Consider the following 20,741-nt stretch of genomic DNA (forward strand, 5'->3'; position numbering starts at 1 on the left):
GCACAGGCTTGATTTGACCTCAGGGTCTATATAGTAACTTAAGAGGTAGATAGTTCTTGCAAACTGTGACTTTAAACAGCAAAAGGACTATAATGAAACCAATTTTCCCTTAGGCTAGTTGATACAAACTAGAGTTAAATTCTTAGGGTCTATTTCCGGTCACAAAAGCATCCTCAAAATTCTAAATGATGACCCTAAACACTTTTAATATAAAACATTGTATCATGAGTGGCATGAGGTCAGACATAACGAAGTTCATGCACCTTTATGTTTTTCCACAATGTCAGACTTTTAATGATGCTATTTCAATCACGAAAGTCCCAAGCTACGCGGAACTCCCAAGGGGGCGGTTCCCCGTCGTACTTCCGCTTCCGCCTGCAGTCGGGCTGTTCTCCATCGTACTTCCGTTCACTCTGTAGTGGGAGCCACAGGCACACAGGCTGAAACCACTCCACAAGTCAGTCAATATAGCACACCATACGTACTAGTGTACTCAATATAAAAATGTTATAGGTTAAACATTTCACAACAAAGTAACAATTAACATTGAGAGAGAATAAGAAAAAGGGTTATCTGTTCAGGGAGAGACGTGGACAAAATGAATGGCCTGTGCTGGTCTGGATGGTCCATCAGTCAAAAGTCTTTGATGTGGGCACAGCCTTCAGCAGCAGATGCTGGGTGCTTATCACAAATGACAGTGAGACATTGTCTGTTAAGACAGAGGCTCAAGCTGATGAAGTCCTGCTATTTTTATGGCCACAGAGCCCTCTGGTGAGGACTGATAGTGGAGGAGTATGCCCGGTTATGTCCTTATCTGGTTGGATGCAGTCTTTATCAGCACGGTGACCCATCTTGTCCCTGTTGGCATGATGCCTTTTGAAATGTAAGATGGTGTCATATTCTAAGATGGAGTTACTTATGTCTAGGGTGCTCTAAACAATCCACCTCATGATTTTAGTAATCACAATGCAAACAATATTTGAGGAAGGGGTTACAAAAATAAAAAATTACAAGTGACCTTGGTAATTAATTTTCTCTTGGCAGCTTGTTTACAAACTGTTTTACAAAGGCTGGCAATGCAGGTTTTCAGTTTATAGTTGGCAAAGAAGATGACTGCAATGAAGATAACAAAGTTCTATAAATGGTCTCAAAGATTTTAGACCAGTTCTGGAATCCAGTTTTTAATATATTTATTAGATTTCAAGCTAACCATGACCTATTACAAAAAGTGTGGCTAAAGGTCTTTTTGATCGTTTGCAAGAAGGTACATCTTCTGTGTAAGCCATCTAGGTATTTTTCAAATGTGATTTTATGTGTTTAGTATTGCTATTCTATGTGTTATTGTCTCAGTGGTGCATTTTAATTGTGCTAATTCTATGTGGAATTTATCATGAGCCTGTTAAGTTCCTTTGAATTTTCTTGTTTGTCTTTGTCTGTGCAGTGTCTTCCCAAGGCGCTTCTTCTTATGTTGGAGTGCCGTGAGAATGAAAAAAAATCTCTACTTTTTATTTCTTCCATATAGTTGTAAGTTTTGAAGTGTTTGTGAGGGTGGTGTTTATGACATACATCAATTTGATACATTCTAATTGCAAGTGTATGTTGTGATGTTTTCGACTTGTGTGGTTATAATCAGGTTATGATTTTTCTCTGAGCACACTATCCAAGTGAAGTTTCCTAAGACTAGAGCCATTGTGGGTATTTTCGTAATGCTGATAGGTTAAGTAATCTAGTTTAGGTACTAAGTCCTGAAAGATATAGTATATAGTGTTTGACTGTTGGAATAGTAATTATCTTTATATTAAAAAGCCATCAATAAATAGTGGCTTTTCTAAGGAAGTTAGTTTGAAATTATGTCTTTTATTTGTCTATGGATTTGCCATTGTGCCAATATGCCGATAGTGAGTCTTCTCTTAATTCACAAAGGTTTAATATACATTGCCCTGAATAGTCACATCCTAATGGTTTGGATGTGTTCAGTTGAACTACAGCTGCTTTGTCCCAATTTTCTGTGAATGATTTTCCGATTGTATTATGTTTCTTATATTGTTTCAAGTCTGAGTTACTAAAGTACTTATCCTAGTCCACTGTGTTTGCCCTAGTTTTTCACCAGAAGGTTTCTTAATGTAAATACGTTGACTTTTAGATGTCTACCTTGTGATCAGTATTGTAATTGAATTCCTTTTGATATTCTGTAAGAACATTGATATGAGTTATCATTGATTTATTTCATTGAGTGCTTGTGAAATTGATGACAGTGTAGATGTGGTAGTTGACATATCGGAATTAAGTTTATGTTTAAAATTAAATAAGTCTGTTTTAACTTCCTGAATCTCTGCTTTTTGTGTTTCTGCAATGACTAAGTTTGAAATAATTCCAATTGTTGCAAATATTTATAGCAGTTTTCTAAAGTACATTTTTCTAGTGTAAGTTTGGTAAAATGAACTGTATGTTATATCCTTGTCCCTCAAATTGTATACACTGTGGTTAGATATTTGTGACTTTAAATTGTTAGTTTTCGGCCAGGCACAGTGGCTCATGCCTGTAATCCCAGCACTTTCGGAGGCCAAGGCAGGTGGATCACCTGAGGTCAGGATTTTGAAACTAGCCTGGCTAACATGATGAAACCCCATCTCTACTAAAAATACAAAATTAGCTGCGTGGTGGTGTGCACCTGTAATCCCAGCTACTTGGGAGGCTGCAGCAGGAGAATTGCGTGAACCCAGGAGGTGGAGGTTGCAGTGAGTTGAGATCACACCATTACACTCATTGCACTCCAGCCTGGGTAACACAGTGAGACTCTGTCTCCAAAAAAAACAAAACAAAAAAAATTTTGAAAAATATTTTCACTCTCGTACGTATTGATTTGTAAATTAATCTTAGGGGTTAATTAGGACGGGTTCAAATAAATTTCATTTTAGTAATTTAGGTGGAGGGTTTATTGTCCCTTTGGTCCACTATGGTTTCTAGTGATGTGTCTTTTAGCAACACATGTCATTCCAGCATCATGTCTCAATTATGCATGGTTCAGTGTCCCAAGGTTTACCATAGCTTTTCCAAAAGAGCTAACTTTAGATATAAATTTACATAAACGGGAGTCTAGTCTGGTTATATTTTTGTAAATAGGGTGTTGGGCCGACCATGTAACGTTATTCTATGATTCATGGGATAGCTGGATAATAGAGAAAATGTAATTTGACATACCTGAATCTGTTTTTGTGAATTTTCCCACATTTATTTTGGTTCCTACTGTTTCTCACCAGTCAATTAATTGAAACTGTATGTTGTCTCTATCTACATCTTCAAAGTAAAAGGTTAGATCATCCTGATTTTCAGTGGGCACAATAGAAAAATAACTTGATCTCGTACGTATTTGGTTTTATAGGTAAATTTGTCTAGTATGATCATGTTTCTTGGATCATCTTGTGTAAAGAATGTGCTAATAATCTGTTTTGTATGTTGGTGTGAATGGTCCAAGTACTAGTGGTGAGTTAGATAATAGCAGATTGTAGGTATCTGGTCTGTGAGTACATGTAAATATTATCCCATTTTATTTGTTGTCCTTTATCAAAAATACTTATCTCCAGTGGTATCCAGGACCATAATGGGTTTCTGGAAGATGTTGAAATCCAGCAATCAATAGATTTAATAGGGATTTTGTGTAATTGTGACTCTTCTCTTTTTCCTGTAGTCCAATATGTATTTTGTGTCTGTTGGCCAGAATGTACTATTGAGGGATAGTGTTGTAAATTAGTCTAGTACTCACCTTGTAAGGTATAATATTTGCATAATATTCTTCCTTATCTTTTATGACCATTAAAGTCGGTTGATTAAGATAAGACCAGGGGTTGCTCTTATAGAGTCTGTCCCTTTGATTTAAATGAAAGCATACCAGGTTAAGAGTTTGTTGGAATATACTCATTTTGTCTAAGGTTTTTAATCCTCTTTTTATAGTCCATTAAGTCTCTCTAGATTTCCTGCCATGGGATTATAGGTAGGTGGAAATTGCACTGTATTATATCTCATTGATCTGTCAAAGCTTATGTAGCCTTTGATGCAAAATAATTTCCCTGATCACTTTCAATTATTTTAGGTGTTTTGTAGTGAACCACCCAATTTCTATGGCTGAGATGGTATATTTGGCAGATAGATGTCTAGCTACTATTGCTATGACAATCTGTGTACATATACATTCACAATTGTTACTGCGTATTTTTATTGGTAGCGGTGCTTTAATGATCCTATAAATTCTGTTGGCAAAAGGCATTGGATTTTTATGTATCTTTTTGTTTAGTATTTCTATATTCATCTAGATAGTTTTACATTGCTCACAATTAGCTATAGGTTTTTTAACTTGGTGCCATGTCACATGTTGATTTCTGTCTGATAGCCACCTGAACAGTGAGTATATGCCCAATTGTTCTTTTTGCTTACATAATTGTAGGAGTATTTGAATACAAGCTGCTTCTGGGATCTGTTTAAAGTCATCTCCCTGTTTTATTAAAGCTACTGGGGGTACTTCTAGTATCTCCCATTTATTGTCTGATCTTCTCCTGAATTGTAGAGATGGTAATGAATGTCTCCATGAGTTGTCTGAATTTCCCTGTAGTTTTAATTCGGGTATGTTTTGTTTGTCAGTGGTTACGTTCCTTATTAATGCATCTACCTATTATATTTTGTCATCTCTGAATAATCTTTTTGGTGTGCTGATACATGTTTCACAAATATCTTAATTCTGTTTGATAATTCAGATATTTCCTCCCAGTAATATTTGTACCATATATCTTTAGTATTAATTTGAAATTGTTTTGTTTCCATTTATGTGACCATAGGGCTAAGCCACTTGCAACTACCCATGAATCTATAAAATGTAAATTTTCTTTTGATTTTCTGATACTGAGTGTGTGACCTGGAACAACTGCAATCAGTTCTGTATGCTGTGCAGAGGGTGATTTGCCTGATGTCTTCAGGATTTTTTGGTCCTTGGGTCTGAGTGCTGCTGCCATCTGTTGGGTCCGGCCTTGGGTCATGGCAGCTGATCCATCTGTAAACAAGGTATTATTCTAGACATTAGACCAGACTGGGCCTATTTGCCTGGATTGGCATGGATTGTTCATATCCTCAGAATAAATTCCGGCAAGTCTATTTCAGCCTTGTGAATCTCCTTGGTGAGGAGGCCTGGTTGACCCTTAAAGCCTGTGTCTTGACCCTGGATGTACCATTACCATGTGAGCAGCTTTGGATCAATTTGGATACCTGTCAGTTCTTCAGAACTCAATTTTATCCTGTGAAGACGAGGCTTATGGCATCTTATTGTAATGTTGCTGCCAGTCAGAGGCTCAGTATTTTCAAGGCTTCCTATGTAAGCCATATGTGTTTCTCAAATGGGTTGTATTTGTTATTAGAGTATGGAAATTTTATTGTTGAAAATTCTACAAGGTGGATGCATTTAGTATCTGGTTTATCTGTCCATATTGACCATGTTCCATATTTATCATTCATTAGAATTTGCACCTAATTTGTGAATCTGGAGATGGATAATGCACTATCTAGGACATAGTGATGTACCTTTGAGTATTTGAAGTGCTTGTTTTTGTTCTTGTCCAAATGTGAAGTTATGTTATCTATTGGTTTCAGGATGATGTTTAAGGCATATGCTGTCTCCAGTATCCAGATAAACCTACTAGTCTTTGTGCTTCCTGTTTTTTGATGCTTTAAGGGTTTTTCTTTTATCTATCACTGTGGTTGGGATTTTTCCCTTCTCATGAACATTCTACTCCTGAAAGTTTACAGTTGGTGTCCGGGCCTATAGGTTTTATCTATATTAATAGTTCATCCCAGTGATCTTAAGTGTGTTATTAAGGGAGGTTTTTAAAAATGTTTTTCTTGGTTCTTGTTTATCATTATAATGTCATCTATGTAATGATACTATTAAAGACGTATATTTGGAGTGGTCTATGTTTGATAATAAAATGGAAGAGCTGACCAGGTGCGTGGCTCACACCTGTAATCCCAGCACTTGGGAGGCTGAGGCAGGCGGATCATGAGATCAGGAGATCGAGACCATCCTGGCTAACATGGTGAAATCCTGTCTCTACTAAAAATACAAAAAATTAGCCAGGCACACGCCTGTAGTCCCAACTACTTGGGAGGATGAGGCGGGAGAATCGCTTGAACCCAGCAAGCGGAGGTTGCAGTGAGCTGAGATCATGCCACTGCACTCCAGCCTGAGCAACAGAGCGAGACTCCCTCTCAAAAAAAAAAAAAAAAAAAAAAAGGAAGAGCTATTCCTGAACTATTCAGATATCCGTGATGTAAACTTTTCAATTGATATTGTTTGCCTTCCCAAGTAAAGGTGGTATATTCTTGACTTGGTCTATTGGTACGCAAAGAACATTTCCAACAGGTTTATAAATACATAGTATTTGCCATTATAGTTCATGATCTTATTAATGACGTCTACATCTGGTAATACATGGCATTTTAGGTGAGACTTTTAAATTTCTATAGCCAATCATTAATTGATAGCCCCATTTGGTTTTAGAACAGGCCATACTAAACTATTAAAGTTATTTGAAATTCCAATTTTAATATCTTCCTTGAGAAATTCTAGATTTTTGCTGTTGTTTCTTTATGCCCTCCCTTTAATAATTAATGTTCAGTAGGGTATAAGCAGTGTTATGGGTTTCACTTTAATTTGTGCGAGATTAGAGAATTTTAGTTCCTTTAAGTTTTTTAATAGGCCACCACTGATTTCTAGGTATAGGTTTAGAGTTACAGAGAAGTATAAAAGCAGAGATTGGGAAGCCTTTAGTTAATTTTCCTCCAAGTCCTTCTATGTGGACATTTGTGCCAGAATGTCAGGAAGTATATCTAAGAAGGCTTACTTGTGATATGGTTTCTAAAAGAAATGTGTGTACATATTTGTCAATTTGTATAGCTAATTGCATATATGGTTGGTTATCCCTAGATTTGATTGCTATAGCTTGTACCCAAGGGGTTTCCAGTTTTTCTGACAAAAATTTTCTTGTAAAATTTCCTTATTGTTGCTGTTACTGTTTTTGAAATTGTGGGTTTGGTCCTGGACCTCAAGAATGTCTCCACCCATACATTTTAGTATCTAGTTGGTGGCCTGGGACAGCCTTGTTGTCAGTTTTGTCCTTTTGTCCTTGGTTGCTAATTATTTTGCTTAGATTGCTAATTGTTTTATCTGGGTTGCTGATTCATCTGCCTTGGTTTATTTTGCCAAAATGGCTTAGGTCCATTTTGAGTGAACTTTGGGACTTGCTTGAAATATATATATATATATATATATATATATAAATATAATGGTGACTTCCTGAATTTATCTTTTGGTGTTTATATCAGGATTGTCATAGATATTACCTTATGGGTTCCTAATTCTACAGAAAGTTTAAAAGTTTCTGGTATAATATATCTTGTAGGGTTGTGTGTGCTTGAGAGAGCATTCATGTAGGAGACCTTCAGGTTTGTGGTGCTCCTAATAGAAGTGCTCTTTTAATTTCATTTGTAGCTGGAATTTCAAGTGGAGTCACATATTGGTCATGTCTATCATATACCATCCCTAGGATAGCTGATTTTTTTTTTTTTTTTGTCGTTGTATTCTTCTGTGCCTGTGTTAGATCATTCCACTGGAATCTGTCTCCTAATTTTGTTGGGTCTAAATACTAGTGGGCAGATTTCCAGGCTAATTGATTTAATCCCAGAGGGATAGGATGCTTCTTGGGTAATTTGTTTTTAGTTCTAATAGTCGATGATCTGGTAATGTGTTTTCTACTAATGTGGGGATCTGATGCCTTTCTGTGCCTGATAGTTCTATGATGTTTGCTCCATAATCCCATAGGTGGAGGAGCCAGTCTACATATGTAGTCTGTCTTTAGCAAAAATCTGTTCTTACGTTTTGTAATTGTGCTCTGGCATATTCTGCATCCTCACTGATGTTCTGAGGTCTGCCATTTCCACGGTTATAATCTATGACTGTTTCTAGTTGCTATAGGTCTTGACACATATACCTCCACTCCACGGTCATCATAATATACTAGATCCTCTCAACTGGGACCCAGGTCCCCATTTGGCCCCAAGGGTCCTCCCTTAAAGTTACATCTGAAAAGGATTTTCTTTTCCTTAAAATTTTATGAGCTATCTATTTGCCTTTCTTTGGATCCCTGTCTATCTATGAGATACTTTACATTATGAGTACAGACATTTCTTCTTTAGGGACTCTGGTAATTAAGGGCTTAATATTTTTGGGGTCCCTCAAGTATGACCATATATCCTCATGGCATTCATCATACAGGAAGCCTTTTTTGACTTCCAATTCTGTTGGGTGCCTCAACACTACGTACTGTATTTGGACAGTGAGCCCTCTAGCATACCATTCTTTCCTAGGGCCGACACATTATGCAATATTAGTGGCTACTCTGTTTAGTTTCTTAATAATAAATATTTCAATTTCCCACCTTAACCAACTGTACGAGTGGAGGTTATGCGATAATTCACTTTCCTTTCTTTCAGCCAAATGAAAAATTTGTTTTGACAGCCACCATCTCGTTGTTGAGACCCTGCTTAGTATCTGCCTTTCTGGCTCCACCAGTCTCTTAGCTTGGCACCACCCAAGACCTTGGCAGCCTTCAATCTACATGGCATGGGTACAGAAATCCTATCACCTAAGATTTCACTAAGGAGCCGGGCTTTCAAGGTGAAGCAAGATTATGTATCTTTTTAGAGAGAGTGGCAAGTTGTTTTGCAAAACAGCTTGGTTTCTAATTTAAGTCTTAGTAGAGGTTTTGGCCTTAGGAATTTTCTTAATTTGATTTTTATAGTTATGTGATTATAAATGCCAATTAAGTTTAGTTTCGAAAATTTGTCTGTGGAGCAAAAGCACTGACTATAACTATTATTGTGAGTGACAGAAGGTCAGAGATAACTAGGCCCATGCATGTTTGTGTCTTTCCACAATGGTCAGATTTTATTAATGCTGTTTAAATCACAAAAGCTACAAGTTCCATGGAGTTACCAAGGAAGCAATTCTCCTTAATCCATCCTGTTCACTCAGTAGTCAGAGCGACAGGCACACAGGCTCAAGCCACTCCACAAGTCAGTCAACATTGCAAACCATAAATAAATAGTATACTTAATCAATATGTAGATGTCATAGACTAAACATATCACAACAAACGAAGTAACATTTAACATTAAGCAAAAGGGGACAGAAGAACAGTTAATCAACCAGTTCCAGGAGAGACATGGACAAAAAGAGTATCCTGTCCTGGGTCCGGCGCATCCATCAGTCCATCAAGAGTCTGTGACGTAGGCAGAGCCTTCAGCAGCAGACGCTAGGTGCTTATCACAAGTGACAGCAATATGGTGTCTGTTAACACCAGTGGTTTTGAACTGGTGACGTCCCACTCTTTTGAAGGTTGCAGAGTCTTCTGGTGAGGACTGATAGTGGAGGAGTGTACCTGGTTGCATCCTTATCTGGCTGGATGCAGTCTTTATTGATTAGGTGAACCATCTTGTCGCTGTTGACATGATGCCTTTAGAAATGTAAGACGGAGTCTTTTTTGAAGATGTATTATATTTACTTATCTCAAAGGTGCTCTATACAATAGGTTATTGGAAACTGCAACTAAAAGCGAAACAACTATAAGAAACCAATTTTCCTTTAGGCTAATTGACATAAACCAGAGTTAAATCCATAAGGTGTATTTGTGGTCACAAAAATATCACCAAATAATAATGACCTAAAATAGTTGTCATAATAAACATTAAAATAAATGTTAGCTATACATACATTTAAGAAAGATAAATCAAAACACATAAAATAAGTATTTAACTGCTTATTGCAGTTCAGGCCCTTAGGGAACCAGGCAGGACCCACACTACCAGGACGCCAAAGCATAGCAGGACAGCTCACACACATCCTAACTCACTCACATGGGGATCATGGAGACTTGCTAGTTCACTAACAGACACAGCTTTGGGCCATGGGAGGAACCCAGAGTCCCCAAAGAAAACCCACACAGATGTGGGGAGAACATGCAGACTCGAGACAGACAATAGCTCCTGGAGAGTGATGTTTTTCTCTCATCGATGTGACAGCAAAATGAGCACCTGCTGTACAACCGGAGTCTGTGCTTCTAACCACTACACCCCTACTGCCACCATCTTGATTTCTTTATTATGTTATAGCATAAAATGCTTGAAAATTAAAGCCTATTCTTAGCCCTCTTTATCTCTCTCAAAAGGTCATTTAAAAACAAGTGACAAATGTTTTCTTTTTCTTTTTTATTGACATGACACATCTTATTAAAAACCAGGCACAATTAGTGGCTAATTTACTATATAAACTGGGTCTCTTCCTAAATCTACAGCTTGCTGGGTTTGTTTTTTCTTCTGCTTTGTTTTTCAACAGCTTTATTGAGGTATATGTTACGTCCAATAAATGTCACTTACTTTAAATGAACAATCTGAAAAGTGTTGAGGTATGTAAAATGTTGTCACAAGTGACAGCAATATGATGTCTGTTAACACAGTGGTTTTGAACCGGTGACGTCCCATTCTTCATATGAGGTATGATCATATGTTATATGTTCGTGTAACAATGACCACAATGAAGATAGAGAATTTTACCAATATCTTGAACTTTTCCCTCAAGCTTCTTTCCCAGAACTCTAGCTGTAATCGATCTGCTTTGATATCATTTGCTTTTTCCAGAATGTCATCTAAATAAAACCAGGTAGTATGTGTTATCTGAGTTCTTTCACTTAGCATGATGTTTTGCAGTTGGTCCAGATTGTTACCTGTGTCAGTTGTTTGCTTCTTTTAATTGTGTGTGAAGTCCATATTATGCTTATATCAACATTTTATTAGCCATTCATCTGTTGATAGACATTTGGATTCTTTTCCATTTCTGGCTACTGTGAATAATGGTAGTAGCAACTTTTTTATACAGGGCTTTTTGTAGATATGTATTTTCATCGCTCTTAAGTAAACCTCTAAAATTGGACTTGTTAGGTCATAAGGAACTTTAGCTTTAATTTTACAGGTGACTGCTAATCTGTTTTCCAAAATGACTGTACAATTTTGCACGCCACTGAGGAAAGTATGAGAGTTTCAGTTACTCTATATCCTCATGAACAGATGCCTTTTTAATTTTAGCTAAAGTGGGTATATAGTGTTATGATATTGTAGTGTTATTTTGTATCTCTCTGATGACTAGTGATTTTGAGCTTATTGGCCATCCATATATCTTCTTCGGTAAAGTATTTGTTAAACATTTTGACCCATTTATGGATTTTGTGTCTTTTACTTTTTGGATAACTTGCTATTTCATTGTTTGGGTTTTTTGATTTGCTTTTTGTTTTTGTTGGTTTATTGTCTTTTTTATTTTTTTTTTAAATTTATTTATTATTATTATACTTTAAGTTGTAGGGTACATGTGCATAACGTGCAGGTTTGTTACATATGTATACTTGTGCCATGTTGGTGTGCTGCACCCATCAACTCGTCATTTACATCAGGTATAACTCCCAACTTAGATCACTGAATTATGATATTTTTATCTTTCCTGACATAATGATTTAAAGTCATAAAATGTCTTTAAGAACTAGGTTTAGTTTTATCCAGTACCTTTTAATTTGTTGTGTTGACATTTCCATTTAATTCAAAATGTATTCTCATTTGCTCTGATTTTTTTTTTTGACCTAGGAATTATTGGGATCATTTTTGTTTAATTTCAAAGTATTTGGAAAAGTTTTGATATGCTTGCTTTATTAATTTTCATTGTAATTATGGTGGAGAGTTTTAATGCATCTTGTTTTGTTAATACTTATGTCTCAGTGTATTGTCTATCATGGTGAATATATGCCACCCACTTGAAAAGAATGTGGGCCTGTGGAGTGCCCCAAAATATTAAATAGGTCATGTGATTAATAGTGCTGTTCAGCTGTTACATGTTTTTGCTGATATTTTAAATCTGGTTGTTATATGAATTTCCAAAACAGGGGGGTTAAGACGTTCCAGCTATTTTGTGGGCTTGTGTAATTTATCCTTTAATTGTGTCCGTTTTTTTACATGTATTTTAAAACTCTCTTATTAGATCACATACACATTTACAATTGATGCCATTTTAGGGTGAATTGACAATTTTTTCATTAGGAAATGTCTCACTTAAGGTAATAACTATTTTTATACTAAAATCTATTTAACAAAAGTTACACTACTTTTCTTAAGATTTCTTTGATTGTATAGCATATATTTCTGAGACATTTGTTTTCAACTTATGTCTATCATTGTACTTAAGACATGTCTTCTTTTTATCCATTACGATAATCGGTGGCTTTTTATGAGAGTCTATTATAGCTTCATGTAACAATTAGTATGGTAGCATGTTAGTATATATTACTCTATCTGATGTTTCCTCTTATTTATTGACACATTTTGATGTTCATGTAAGCTTATTTTTATTTTGTCACTTAGCAGTTGTTCAAGTGATTCCATAGCCAATTTTGAGTTTATTCTATGCCACTTTTCATAAAATGTAGAAAGTTTTAAATCAGAAAGGTAAACTTATCTTCACCCTCATGTTTTATATCCTGGTAAAAATCAGTAATTTCACATCTCTCTTTAATTTTTTTTTAAATAATAGGCCTTTAGGTTTTCAAATACTTTTGCTGTCATTTTCTCTTTTCTGTCTGTATGCATTTGCTAGGCCGCCATAGCAAAATATCACAAAAAGGATATGAGGATCATAAATAACAGAAATTTAGTTTCTCATAGTTTTGAAGGCTAGAAATCTGTGATTATGAGATGAGCAGAACTGGTTTCTTCTCAAGACTTTGACAAATAATCTGTTCCATGTCACTACTTTAGCTTTTGGTGATTTCTGTTAATCTTTGATATTCGTTGAATAGTAGAAGCATCACCGTATCTCAGCCTTTATCTTCACATACAATCTTCCTTTGTGGTGTGAGTGTCCAACTTTCCCCTTCTGATAAGGACACCAGCCGTATGGAATTAAGAGTTCATCCTATTATAACACTACCTCTTCTTAACTAATTACATTTGCAACAATACTATCTCCAAATAGGGTCACATTCTGAGGTACTAGGCGTTAGGACTTCAGCATACAGGTTTTGAAGGGACAAAATTCAACTCATAAAACTCTCCATCCAGAAATCAAATCATGTGTGTATTAAACTATTTGATATTATCTGATAGTTATCTGAGCCTCTATTCACTTACTAAGTTGTTTTCTAAGTAATAGTTGTAATTGCTGTATCTTCTAGTTCACTGCCTCCTTTATGGGCATTCCTTGAGGTAACAGTTATATGTTTAAATTTTCAGTTATTGTTTATCTTTATCTCTGTAATTTCCATTTGTTAATTTTTATTCTTTCTATCCCTCTATTAATGTTTCCTATATTTTTGATCTTCGGAAACATTTTTTTTTTTTTAACATGAGAATCTTCTTATTAGCAGTTTTTAAATCCTCATCTGCTAATGTTATCTGGTTTATCTCTGGAGTTTTGTCTTAGTTAATTTTTTATTATTGAAAATGGATCCCACATTATAAATTATTTGCATATTAGATAATTGTTGCAGTGTATCACAGACATTATTCATGTTACATTGTGGAGAATATGCATTTACTCATTAACTTTCTGATGTGTCATTTCTTTTGTTCTAGCAAACAAGTTGTTTGGATGCAAAATGTGCACTCTTTTTTTGGGTAACCACTCGTGATTTTTGTTTTGATCTTTTAATTTTAGCTGAATGCATTCATTCTGGTCTGTAAGTGAATGGTTGAGGTGTCAGCCAGTTATGCAAGAAGTCGATACCCATCCCTTTTCTGGCTCTTTAGTTGCCTGGACTTGGCATTTTCTGTTCAGTGGTCATAGTTGCCTGACGCTCAATTTCTTGGTTTCTCAGGCTAACAATACTGAGTTGCCCACTGATATTCACTGTTTGGTGCTAACTGTTCCTGCCTCTAGTCTAAACATGGCAAAAATGGGTGCAATCACTCTGTTATGCCCTCCTCTGAGTATGAATGTCCTACCAAAATCTATTCCTTTTGTCCACTCTCCGTTGCCTTCAAGTATTTGCTTTTTAAATTAATAATTATAGAGTTTATAGTTGTGTGTGGGCCATCCAGCAGTGTTTTGATCCACCATTACCTAAAGCAAAAGTCCTGTCTGATTGTTCTTGTTATACTATACAGCCATTTCTTCACATTAGTGACCGTTAGGCATGTGAGGATTCCTAAAAGTTTACCATGTGGATTGTAGTTTTAGAGTAATAATTAGAGAAGGAGGATTAGAAATATTATAGTAATTATAGTAGCAACAGCAGTAATATCAGTAATCATAAAGTAGTGATCATATAATCTTTGGGAAAGGCACTGTGCTAAATGTTGTTCATACACTCTTTCACTTAATCCTCACATTAATGTGGTAAGTTAAATATTATTCTGGTAACTTACCCAAGGTCATGCCGCTTCTAAGATACAGCCTTTGAAACCAAATCAGTCTGACTCAAAAACCCGTGTACTTTACTTCTGTATTCTGTGATTGCTTTTTACTTACATTTGTATCAATGTTAATAATATATCTACAATTATTACATGGCATGTGATAAGACAGTGACTGGAAATGTTACATAAATCAAAGGCTCTCATCTATGTCTCATTTATAATAAAAAAAAAAGTAAAGCATTTCAGAAGTGGTAAGAGAGAACTCTCCAGTGTTGACTAAAAGGAAAAAAAAATATTACTCTAGGCAAGTAGCTTTTCTTGAAATAGCTGAGTTTGGGATCTGAGTGAAGACTGGAATGATTTCAAAAGGAGCTCTCACTTGGTTACACATTTTGAAGCAGGGTTCAGAAAGTGAATTTTAATTTTAATACCACATAGATAAGCATTTTCTTTCAACTTTTCTCTTTGAACATTTCTTTCAACTTTTTTTCTAATGTATTCCCCAAAATTCCAGAAAAAATATTCAAAATAAACTATTATAAAATATTTATCAGTAAGTAATCAAGTTTTAAACTGAATGATGTTCTTTTCTCTTTAGCAAAGACACACACAAAGATTAAATGTTGAAGTTAACAATTAAACTTTCGTAAAGAAATAGAATTCTAAATTTTGAAACGTTTCTATACACATATACAAAACTTGAAATATATTTTTGAAGATGGAGGTATTATTTATATAATGTATAAATCTCTGATTTGACTTACTTTTCCTTTTCTTAATAGACTCAAGTTTATTTTTGAAACTATGTATTTAGAAGAGCCACGTTAATGGATAGGATCCTGTGGCAAACATTTTTCCTACCCATTGGTGCTTATGCCTTTTTATAATCCCTTTCCTTGAGTGTTGGAAAGATAGGATTTGCTTCTAACCACTAAATATGGTAAAAGTGGTGAGATGTCACTCCCATCATTATATGACTTCATCTGACATACTGTCTTTCTAGCAGATTCACGATGGTGCTCTCCAGCTGGCCTTGAGGAAGCAAGCCGCCACGTTGCACACTGCTCATGGAGAGGATCACACGTGGAGGAACTGTGCATAGCCTCCAGGAGCTGAGTGCAGCTTCCAGGTGACAGTCAGGAAAAATCTAGAGCTCTGAGTCGTACTACCGAGGTAAGGAAATAAATTTTGCCGACAACCTGACCAAGTCTGCAAGTGGATTCTTCTCCAGGTAAGCCTCCAGATACAAATGTGGCCTGGCTGATTCCAGAAGGCACCCTTCCTAGACCCTGAGTGGAAGAATGAAATAAACCGTGATGAGGTGTTTGTTCAACAGAAATAGGTGAGAGAATAAAGATGTGTCTTTTTTTTAAAGTCACTGTTTTTGTAGTGAAGTGTTTTTTTTGTTTTGTTTTGTTTTGTTTTGTTTTGTTTGAGGAGTCTTGCTCTGTCGCCCAGGCTGGAGTGCAGTGGTGCAATCTCGGCTCACTGCAAGCTCTGCCTCCTGGGTTCATGCCATTCTCCTGCTTCAGCCTCCTGAGTAGCTGGGAGTACAGGCCAGGGCCACCGCACCCAGCTAATTTTTGTATTTTTGGTAGAGACACGGTTTCACCGTGTTAGCCAGGATGGTCTCGATCTCCTGACCTCGTGATCCGCCCGCCTCGGCCTCCCAAAGTGCTAGGATTACAGGTGTGAGCCACCACGCCTGGCCTTTTGTAGTGTATTTTACAGATAATTTATATAGCACTATCTTAAAATCATAAAAATTTCTATTCTTAAAAAAATGCATTCTTTTTAACAATTTTCCTAATTGCCAAGCAGTTTGGAAAATGTGCTAATTTATTATTCTATTGTTTGCCCTAAAATTGCTAGCAATCACTACTGAATTAATTAAAGTGTTTTAAAACTTAATTTTGTATCTATAACTTGGTTTCTATGAATATTTAACATCTTAATTTGATTCAGATATCAGAAATTGGTCTATGCAGCCAAAAAAGTTTTCATTTAATTTATAGTTATGTGTTATATATATATATATATGTATATATGTGTATATATATGTGTGTGTATATATGTGTGTGTATATATATACACACAAAAAAACTATATAGTTATCTATATATTTGATGGCAAGAGGCAATAATGAATACTGGAAAGGGAGTTAAATTTGTAAATATATATAAATATTGACTACTTAAAACATTAGTGTTTTGTGGAGTTTTAAATGTATTGAGAGAGGAAATTTTGCAGACGGCAGAAGCATCTGAAGGAGCAATGTGTTCTGAAGTTCCCATGTAGATTTACTATGGAAATATTTTTATTACACTGAAAGATGTAAGAATATGTAATGTAATCTGTAACATAATTAAATTTTTAGAAATGGAATAACATCACATTATTAAATGGAATTATGGAACAATTAAAAGTATTAATTTAAAAGAAGACAACATAGGAGGGAAGGTAGGATCTTAAAACAAGTGAGTCAAATAGAAAACACATAATAAAATTATAGGTAAAACTCAGCAATTTCAGTTATATGGAATATGTGGTAAATTCTCAAAATTAGACACTAATATTGTAGAGCTGGATTTTATTCTCAACCTAAATCTATCAAAAGTTTTGTTGCAAAGATAAAAGATACAATAGGGTTGAAAGAAAATCTTGGAAAATGATATGCCGTGGAAATCCTAAATAAATTGACTTAAAGCAGTTTACTAGCTAAAAGATAAAAATTTTGTAATAATGAATTATAATTATTTTGTAATCTCAAACTTCTATGTACTTAGTAACATAGCTATTACATAGATATAGCAAAAATTAATCAAATTGATGGGAAAAAGTAACCTTCAATATTAAAAACTACTTTAACACCTCTTCCAGTAGCTGATAGAAGGAATGGAAAAGTGAGCAAGGAATCACTTTCTTTTCTTTTTCGTTGATATATGAGAGTCGTACGTATTTTGAAGGTATGTGATATTTTGATACGTGTATGCAATGTGAAATAATGAAGTCAGGGCAATTGAGTATTTACTACCTCAAACATTTATCTTTTCCTTCTGTTAGAAACATTACAAATATATTTTGAGAGATATAATAAATTATTGTTAACTATAATTTGCCTGCTGTACTATTGAATAACAGAACTTATTCTTTTTTTATCTAACTGTATCTTTGACCCTTGATTACCTTTTTCTCATCCTCCTTCCCTTCTCTTCTCAGCCTCTTTAATTCAAATATAATTTAAATATTTTTATTCCTATAGGAAGAACCTGGCATCATAAAAACAACAAAAAATAAGTTTTATTCTCAGTTGCCATGAAACATTTGCCAAATTTTATAGCTGAGTCAAGGGAAATCCTCAAGATGTTTAAAATATTTAAATGTTTTTATTTCTCTAACAAATGATAACTGGAAAATTCCTAAGTGTGAAAACATCAAACCACATATCTCAGAAAATCCCAGAATTCAAAAGAGAAACAATGAAAACTAGAAAATATTTAGCTGAATACTAAACATATAAATTCTTGCAGGGTATAATTAAAGCATGGTTGGAATAAAATGTACCGGCTTAGATGAATAGATCAAAAGAATATGAGTAACAAAAGATTTGAAATGTTTTCTAATTCAAATTACGGGAAAATGCAAATTAAACTTAGTATGTAAAATGTTGTAATAAAGATATGGGTAGAAATCTAAAAAATAAAAAATATATAATAGAAAAGTTAGACAAAGCCAAAAGTTGATTTTTTGAAAAGATTGATAAACCTGATAAACACCTCATATCACTTATTGATTAAAAATAAGAAAATAAAAATAACTATATGGCAACATTTAAAAGGGGACATTACAACACCATTAATATTATCATAATAAAGTATGTCAATATATTTGAAAATTAGGATAAACATGCTAAAGCTGACAGAATAATAAAAGATTTGCATGTTCTATCTATTGAAGAAATTTGAATGCATTATTAAAAACCATCACAAAAGGAAAATCACTAGTTCATATGACTCCACCTACAAATTTCACAAAACACTCAAGGAATAACATCAGTTGTATACAAAGTCTTGAAGACATGGTAAAAAAAAAAAAAAGAAAATATTTACCCAGTCTTTTAATAAAGCTAGCATAATCTTGGCATTAAATTTGAAGATAATTTAAAAAATGAAATTTCCAAAATAATTTCTGGAAATAAATTTCCAGAATACTCTCTCTTGTAAAAATAGATGGAAAAAAAAGAACATAAATCAATCTGGGATTATGTACAAGATAATCTACCCCAGCTATTTGTAGGAAGACAGGGGTCATTTAGCATGTGATATATTAATGTATGAATGCTTTAATATGTTCTGCCACAATAACAAAACAGGAGAAATCAATGTGACTATCTCAAAAGATGGAGAAAAATACTTGTCTTCAATAGATACAGAAAAGACATCTGATAAAATTTGTCAGTCATTTAGATATTAAAATTCATAGTATCTGTGTCTAATAAAAACATATGTAAAATCTCCACTAAATACCATACTCCATGGTGAATTTTTAAAGCCTTGCCTCTAAAATTTGGGAAAAGACAAGGATATTTAAAATCATGCCTTTCTATTCAACGTTGCACTTGTCATTCTAGCCAAAATGAAATGCAGAATAAATATTTTAAATGTGGATACAATTTGAAAAGGAAGGAAAAAAGGCACTATTTGACATAAACACAGAAAATATAAAAGAATCTAGATAGCATGACATAAAAAACTGCAATCATTTACAAAATAAAGGGCAATGAACATATGAAAAGATTATTAAATGTATTTTTTATCTGGGTGATAAAAATTCATTCCATGGATTATTACAATTATTAAAATTATAATTGTAATAATTATAAATAATTATAATTATTACAATAATAATTTTATATATATATATATAGAGAGAGATGTCATGTTGAAATCAACAAGCTAACTCAAATGCATATGGAACTACATATGACCAAAAACAAACAAGATTCTATTGTGGAAAAAGTACAACACTGGAAGACTTAGGATCTATTATAATGCTAGTTTAATTAAATTTGTTGTCTGAAAATTATATTAAATGACCAGAAAAACAGTCCTGAAATACTTCAACACAAATAGAGTCACCTGGTTTATGGCAACAGTGGCACTGCAGTTTAAAGGGGAAATATGAACTTTCTTTTTTTTTTTTTTATTTTCACTGAATTTTTTATTTTATTTTTATTTTTTTTTTGTTTAAATTTATTTATTATTATTATACTTTAAGTTGTAGGGTACATGTGCATAACGTGCAGGTTTGTTACATATGTATACTTGTGCCATGTTGGTGTGCTGCACCCATCAACTCGTCATTTACATCAGGTATAACTCCCAAGGCAATCCCTCCCCCCTCACCCCTCCCCATGATAGGCCCCGGTGTGTGATGTTCCCCTTCCCGAGTCCAAGTGATCTCATTGTTCAGTTCCCACCTATGAGTGAGAACATGCGGTATTTGGTTTTCTGTTCTTGTGATAGTTTGCTAAGAATGATAGTTTCCAGCTGCATCCATGTCCCTACAAAGGACACAAACTCATCCTTTTTGATGGCTGCATAGTATTCCATGGTGTATATGTGCCACATTTTCTTAATCCAATCTGTCACTGATGGACATTTGGGTTGATTCCAAGTCTTTGCTATTGTGAATAGTGCCGCAATGAACATACGTGTGCATGTGTCTTTATAGCAGCATGATTTATAATCCTTTGGTTATATACCCAGTAATGGGATGGCTGGGTCATATGGTACATCTAGTTCTAGATCCTTGAGGAATCGCCATACTGTTTTCCATAATGGTTGAACTAGTTTACAATCCCACCAACAGTGTAAAAGTGTTCCTATTTCTCCACATCCTCTCCAGCACCTGTTGTTTCCTGACTTTTTAATGATTGCCATTCTAACGGGTGTGAGATGGTATCTCATTGTGGTTTTGATTTGCATTTCTCTGATGGCCAGTGATGATGAGCATTTTTTCATGTGTCTGTTGGCTGTATGAATGTCTTCTTTTGAGAAATGTCTGTTCATATCCTTTGCCCACTTTTTGATGGGGTTGTTTTTTTCTTGTAAATTTGTTTGAGTTCTTTGTAGGTTCTGGATATTAGCCCTTTGTCAGATGAGTAGATTGCAAAAATATTCTCCCATTCTGTAGGTTGCCTGTTCACTCTGATGGTAGTTTCTTTTGCTGTGCAGAAGCTCTTTAGTTTA

The 20,741-nt window shown here is 34.7% G+C and overlaps 1 long non-coding RNA gene across 1 annotated transcript in view; it reads left to right on the forward strand.

Annotated features, from left to right (window-relative positions):
* Nucleotides 1-327: 327 nt before the first annotated feature.
* Nucleotides 328-20,741, forward strand: part of LOC105466623 (uncharacterized) — a 71,646-nt gene continuing 51,232 nt past the window's right edge. The window contains exons 1-2 of the long non-coding RNA XR_011620480.1: nt 328-457; nt 15,497-15,663. This is a non-coding gene — a long non-coding RNA (uncharacterized lncRNA). The remainder of the gene's footprint in view (nt 458-15,496; nt 15,664-20,741) is intronic.

Source organism: Macaca nemestrina, chromosome 3, assembly GCF_043159975.1.
Source record: "Macaca nemestrina isolate mMacNem1 chromosome 3, mMacNem.hap1, whole genome shotgun sequence".
In the NCBI taxonomy this organism is placed as follows: Eukaryota; Metazoa; Chordata; class Mammalia; order Primates; family Cercopithecidae; genus Macaca; species Macaca nemestrina.